The sequence below is a fragment of the Penaeus monodon genome, chromosome 34 (genome assembly GCF_015228065.2).
Source record: "Penaeus monodon isolate SGIC_2016 chromosome 34, NSTDA_Pmon_1, whole genome shotgun sequence".
Taxonomy (NCBI): domain Eukaryota; kingdom Metazoa; phylum Arthropoda; class Malacostraca; order Decapoda; family Penaeidae; genus Penaeus; species Penaeus monodon.
The window spans coordinates 31,051,905-31,052,237 of NC_051419.1; the positions used below are offsets into that span (position 1 = coordinate 31,051,905).

At 32.4% G+C, this 333-nt stretch overlaps 1 protein-coding gene across 1 annotated transcript in view; it reads left to right on the forward strand.

Moving 5' to 3' along the window:
• LOC119594479 overlaps positions 1-333 on the forward strand; it is a 2,219-nt gene that overhangs the window by 233 nt on the left and 1,653 nt on the right. The window lies entirely within an intron of this gene.

Genomic DNA, 333 nt, shown 5'->3' on the forward strand with positions numbered 1-333 from the left:
TCGATTTTATACCTGTGAGTCAGCTACCAAAAGGATTTCCTGTACTATTATCACTAAACTCCTCGAGATAAAACGTATCTCAGTACTATCATAAGCTTGTGTTTAGTAATATCATAGCAAATATTTATATCTTAATTTTTCTTCTTAACGCTGACGTCTATAAAATCATAATTCTTGTGAAAATTACTTACTGCTATGACGCATTCTTTAAAAGGAATTTCACTGGCACTACAACTCACTTTGTTTCTGTACTCTTATTGGCACTGCCAGGAATTTTCTTTCCCTAACTTTACTAGCACTAGAAGGGATATTTTCGTAAATTGATTCTTTAAG